Here is a 6,000-nt window from a genome sequence, read left to right as displayed (position 1 = left end):
CGAGGGCGCATACTTTGAATAAAGTATTTGTTATCATTCTCTTGAAATAAATGTGTTTTTTTCTTGAAAAAATACCGGTTTCATATGTATACACCTGGTATAGTTCACCGATCGCTTTGAGATTCGTTGTAAATTCGGTCCATTGGTTGATGCATGCCTGTGGAATTGGTTCATCCAACTCAAAACCTGCTCTCCGCTAATCATGGACAAATAGTTTCGCGAACAGAATAACGGGCGCGATCCACCCGCACGGATCAAACAATCTCGCCGTGGATGCTAAAATGTTGCACTTCGTCGAATCATGTGAATCATGTGATAAGCTGATCCCGTAGCTTCAATTGTTTTAAGATTATCAGAGCTAGAGTGAGCATGACTCACCATAAGTCACATTCAACAGTTGATTCACTAGAATCTACCGATGCACTATGCAGACATAGGCGCCGAAAGCAATTCTGTGGCGTCTCTAGGGAATCAGCACGTTGCCTAAATTGGTTTTCAGCTTAGGCCCAGTGTGAAGCGAGTCATTAAGACTGCAGACAGTGGACGTGGGCCTATATGCATTGCAGACCACGCTAAGACGTCGCTGATGATCTCCCAGTTGCCAAATTCCATGATGTGCGTATTTCGTCATCAAACAAATTTATGCCGTTTCCATTTTGACGTCTTGATGCAATCGGTGATGCAAAGAACTCAGAGACACAAACGCTCCATTTAAACTTTCGCTGAGCATTTCCAGACCTTCTTGTTTCACTTGTAGGTGAATTATATATCCTCCTTTGGAAGTTAGTTGGTGACAATCGAAGATGAATGCGCACTCCTTGTCCAACAGGGACTGGCGTAAGACCCGAGACACTTTCTCCACCTCCCAAAACCGTTGTATCAAGGAAATGAGCTTATCATGTCATGTGGTCGCCTGGAAAGTAAACAGTGTGGTATTTCTTTGACGGTGCTCCGCCTGGTATAACCTAACTAAAAGGAGTCTTTTGAGCAATTATCTCGTTTCGCCGAAGTAGCTAGGGTTTCAGGAATAAATAGTAAACATCGGCTCCTAGCAAATGATCCACAGCTGGAGGATGGCCGAACAATGAGTGGACGAAATTCAGTCCTTGTCAATCGTACATTACTGGCTTATTTTTAAATTCACCAGGTGTAGCAAGGTTGCGTTACTGGAGACAAAAAAGTCCAACGGACGCAGGCGGAGAATCGTCGTCTGGGTAAATGTGGAGGTGAGTGCGCGTTCGAGCGTGGTCCATTGGACCACCCGCCACTCCACTGATAGTGATAGTTGTTTTGTGTAAGGAGGCTTAAAGTTTGCCCGCAAGACTGGTTGAGGTTAATGTCACTGCAGCACAGGGGTCCAGCAAAGCTCATACCATCACAGGTTGCCCGTCGTTGCGACTTATTTTCACCATGGCTGTGGGGAGGAGAACTAGTCGTGAGCGAGATGTACCTCGGGTGAGTGTGTATGCCTTAGAAGATATATTGCTAGTCCGAGAAAGTTTCGCCGATGAAGGTTTATATGATGGCGGGGTTACTCGCTTACGATCGGTGGAGTGGATCATTGTGTGTTGACGGCTCTGGCAGACTACACAAATCCCGGAAGATGGGCAATTGTTTATACAGTGACCTCGTCTCAAGCAATTAAAACAACGACCCGCGTTCATGGCGAATTCTCTGCGCTCCATTGAAGTTGGGTACATGAAGTTGCTACAGCGACATATACAATAAAGACCGCGGCATTTCTCACATGGAGCTGGAACCGCTTGAAGAGCCAAAGCTCTATAGGTGCGTTGGTGGCGTTTCTCTAATGTGTAGGTGTCTAGGCTCGGTTCGCTGAGACTTTTGGCGACTGTAAAGGTTCTTCAGATGTAACAGTGCGATAGCGTCATTGCGGAAACTGAAAAAGACCAGCGTAGGAGGCCGCATTGTCAGTCTCTATGTCACAGTATGCATCAGCGCACTCAAGTTCGTCCTCCTGAGCTCTTGAAGTGTGTGAATCCACGCATGTTATAGCTATCGACATGAACAAATCGCCCGACATGTCCACGGGGCAACCGATAGCTCGAAGTTGATCGCAGTGACGATCCAATGTGACGGTCAGTCATTGAAGTCTAGCAGCATTCTCTTGTCGCATTAGTGCAATGTTGCACAGGGTCGTGAAGTAGGTTTGTGCACTCGGCGTCACTGAGATGTGCGTTCGCATGCATAAGATTGCGAAACTGATCGCAAAACGTCTCCCAATCCTCGCGTCCTCCAGAAAACATAGGAACGTATATATTTGGATGCATCCATCCTCCTTGCACCCCAGTGTTAGAGTCCGCGGGGAACGCGACTACATTTTTGGTGGCCTCATTTGGAGGTAGATCGATGAGTCCTATGTGATTCTCCTGAAACGTGGTCCAATAATTCTCCGCAGGTGTCCAGTTGGCTTCAGGCTTGTCCAAAATTTTTAAGGAACATCGTCGCAACCCATCACTCAGTGCCATTTGCGTAGGCAACAAATTGCGAGCTTCCCCGTAATGATTATGTGAGTCCTTATGAGTCATTATGCATTGATTCATGACTGTATAAAGTTGAAGTAAGTAGTTATTGAAGTAAAACCATTTTTTCAATAAAAAAGGTTACTTTTCTCATAGCTAAAAGTTGGTAAATATAAAAAAAAAATAACGAAGAATAAAATTGCGAGCTGCAAGCTCTTCAGAATTTAATGTAATTTAATTTGATACAATATTTTTTAATCGGACCTGAACTGAAGGCACTAGACTTTCTGAAAGGGTGAAAATGAATTTGCACCCAGTAATTCACATATGCATTTAAATTTTTCTCCAAAACTATTTTCGTGAGGGAAACAAAAGGAACTTTTTTTCTGAAAAAGACTCGCCTAAGTACTGGCGAAGGACTGAAGCCGCGGAAACCATAATATATTACATTTTTATTATTATTTTTAATTACAAGCAAATTTTAAGACGACTTCACATAAAACAATTGTATACTTTAATTTCACATTATTCGTTAATTCAATTAATATTATGAAAGATTGTCTTTCACATGCTCTACTTTAAAATTAAATAAGATTCGACGTTGGGAGCCTACCGGAGAATCTTCTATTTCATCCAGTGTCAACGCGCTAATATCGCCGCTTTCTATGTTTATTTTTGCCCGTCCTCGTGCTTTGGTGCGAGGATTCTGTGCATATATTCCAGCAAGAATATTACATCTGTGCAGTATTGCAAAAACATAACCATCGCATGTTGATAATACGATTTGTTCCTCTTTTGGCACGGGTACATAGACATTCCGACTTTCGATTACTCGAATTCGTGTATTCACAGGAAAAGTGTATTTTTGAAGATAGAATTTCCGGCGCGAGTTTTTATTGGGAATAAGTCTAATGAATTTAATATCGTCCAATCCATACGTACGTCCATCAGAAGAAGTAATGAGTCTGGTTCGTGAAACCATTGAACTGACATTGGCAGTAGGAGACCTCGACCTGACACGAGGAGGAGAATCGGCGTGACGAATAGATTTGGCAGATGAATATTGCCTATCAGAGGAAGAAGAATATTGTTCACCACGAGAAACGCTAGGAATAGGTGCGCCATTAGGCAAACATTCGAACTGCCAACTTAACTCTGAAAAAAGATTCAAAGGTTAATATTTTTCTGTAAGGAAAACTATTACAAGGTTAAGAATTTTATAAGTGCAGATCATCTTATTATATTGCAATATGCGAAAACGTATGTTCATTAAACTTTAACTGCAACATGTAGCACAACATTTAACACATCTGGGACAATTTTTTTTCAAAAATTCACTTATATGTATAAAATTATAGATCTGATATTAAGTTCACGAACAGAGTTAAGGATGACCATTAAAGTGAATAACAGATAAAATAACACCCTGTTTTGCCGGGAGCGGGTGCCGTTCTACAAAATCTGTATACTCAATACGACGATCCGGCAAAAGTCTGGTACACCTAAACGTGGTGATGGAGACATTCGAGATTTAGTATTCCGCTGCAACCCTGACGGAGTTATTTTTAAAATAGCAGAACGGAAGGCTTCAGGTACATAACCTTTTGTGATCCGATATGACGGATCTGAGCACATCCTTCATTCATGGAACCATTTCAAATGAAGAATATTCCGGAATAGCAATAAATTTGTATAATTTACTTCAGAATAGTTCTCATTGACTTTATTTCTCGTCTGTGATTTTCCACTTCTTTAATTCCTTTGTATCATGATTTAGATCATAACCTAACTTTTACAATTTTTACTTGACTCGACAGATAAATCAAGACATTCATCTCAACATTGAACAGAACTGTAATAAATTTTATTTCAAAAATGACTGCTAAATCGGTACCAGAAAGTTTGTTTTGAAAAATGTTAAAAGATTTCAATAAAATTAAAGGAAAAATTTTTCTTTTGCTTTTCTACCCCAAGGAAATCTCAGAAACATCTCAGGTGAAAATTGTGGGCCGGGTCATACAAACTTCAGTGAATTATCAGTCTCTATGTGTATGATTTCGTCTATACAGATTACCTGAAAGGAGTTCTTTTTTAAGTTTTAATTTATGGCGCTTCAACATTAAGGATTTCGAAAAGCGTGAGATATCTTGATTTTAAAACTACAAAAATATATCCAACTCGAACTTTAAAGATAGTAAGAGTAGGAGTAGGAGTAGGAGCCTCTTTCACGCTGGAATCTTTAAAGTTCCAGATTTTCGAACAATTCATGTGTTTGGAGTTCAAGTATTTGTAATCGTATAGATTCTCTGTTCTAATTATGTAACTTTCAAATCTCTAGTTTAATAATTAAAAACAAAATTATTTTTGCATTTCAAGCTCTTAAATGTAGCCGCTGTTATTACTTAAGGTGAACAACCACCTTAAACAGGGTGTACACTTGTGCGGAATTATCCTGAAGTATCTTAAAGTATCTTGAAGTACGTGAAATATCCTATAGTATATGAAATATCATGAAGTATCTTGAAGTCAGTCGCAATCTCTCAAATTCTTTTGCGTACACATGTTTATCAAATGGACACAAATAAATAGTGCTAACGGTATGTAAAGGACTAGCCATTAAACTGCTTTCTATGAAAATTTGCAACAATTTTGAGGAAATGTGGGATGTTTAAAAAGAGAAGCGATATAGCAATCCATATCGTAATTTACGGAGGTCACAAACTGGCAGACAGCTGTCTAGTGTTTCTTTAACCGATGGCTTTCTGCTGTTTTCTTTGTCTTTTCTTCTTTCGAAATGTTCTTTTCTTTTTTTTACTGAAAAAGCCAACTTTTCTTGAGAACTCGATTTAAAGCAGTCATTGCAGCTAGTTTTTTAGTAGCAAAGAAACTCGTGCTGCAACTTCAGAAATGCTGAAACCAAGATTTGACAATGTAGACACGATACCAGGCATCCTGCAGTACCATGCATTTATTTCTTCCCAAGATCGGCAATTGCAGTTAAAGGAATTTTCAGCTGCTAGAGTGTGCGATATTTATCCAAAAAGAAACAGAAGGAACCTTTGTAAGAATCAAAGGCAATGACAAAAAGCAAAAAAGCCATCGGTCAAAGAAGCAAAATCGAAGTCAACGAAAATACTAAGAACTACATCTGCCAACAATAGAAAAGTTGAAAAGTTGGCAATTAGAAGAATGAAAGGGGCAAGGAAATAAGCTTTAATATACCTTTCAAATTCATATAAGGCACTAGTCAGTCTTAACCACGTCAAATTCCGAGCGTATATCTATAAACGACAAAAGTATTCGTACTTGACACGATAAATCAGTCTTGATATTTATTTTGCGATAAGAAAGAATAGACAAAGTTTAAAAAAAATCCAGAATATTTTTAATTTTGATAAAGGAGTTAAGTTTTCCATTTTAGACAAAATTTTTATAACTATTCGATAGATTATAAAAAAATCTATGAAAAGCATATGGGACAAAATTTTGTTTAATCAATCGGAAAGCAGTTTAGTACATT

Source organism: Belonocnema kinseyi, chromosome 8 (assembly GCF_010883055.1).
Source record: "Belonocnema kinseyi isolate 2016_QV_RU_SX_M_011 chromosome 8, B_treatae_v1, whole genome shotgun sequence".
Taxonomy (NCBI): domain Eukaryota; kingdom Metazoa; phylum Arthropoda; class Insecta; order Hymenoptera; family Cynipidae; genus Belonocnema; species Belonocnema kinseyi.
The sequence above is the reverse complement of the archived record's forward strand: the minus strand, read 5'-3'. Positions refer to the sequence as shown.